Raw genomic sequence first — 362 nt, 5'->3', positions numbered from 1 at the left:
TGCGGCCCAGGCCCCGCCCCAGGGACGTGCCCTACCTAAGCCCCGCCCCTTGGCACTGCCCAGGCCCCGCCCCCAGGGACGTGCCCTACCTAAGCCCCGCCCATTAGCACTGCCCAGGCCCCGCCCCCAGGGACGTGCCCTACCTAAGCCCCGCCCATTAGCACTGCCCAGGCCCCGCCCCAGGGACCCCTGGGCGGACCACGCCCCCCCGCCCGCAGCACCAGGCCCACACCGGGGTCCCCAGAGACGGTTTATTTTCTAAGAATCAATAGATTTTCTTCCTTCCAAATAAATACAAACGAGCGTCCGACCGCGGCGGGGAGGAGACGCGAGTCCAGTGGGGGCGGGCAGGGCGCAGCCGA

Source organism: Lepidochelys kempii, chromosome 7 (genome assembly GCF_965140285.1).
Source record: "Lepidochelys kempii isolate rLepKem1 chromosome 7, rLepKem1.hap1, whole genome shotgun sequence".
In the NCBI taxonomy this organism is placed as follows: Eukaryota; Metazoa; Chordata; order Testudines; family Cheloniidae; genus Lepidochelys; species Lepidochelys kempii.
The sequence above is the reverse complement of the archived record's forward strand: the minus strand, read 5'-3'. Positions refer to the sequence as shown.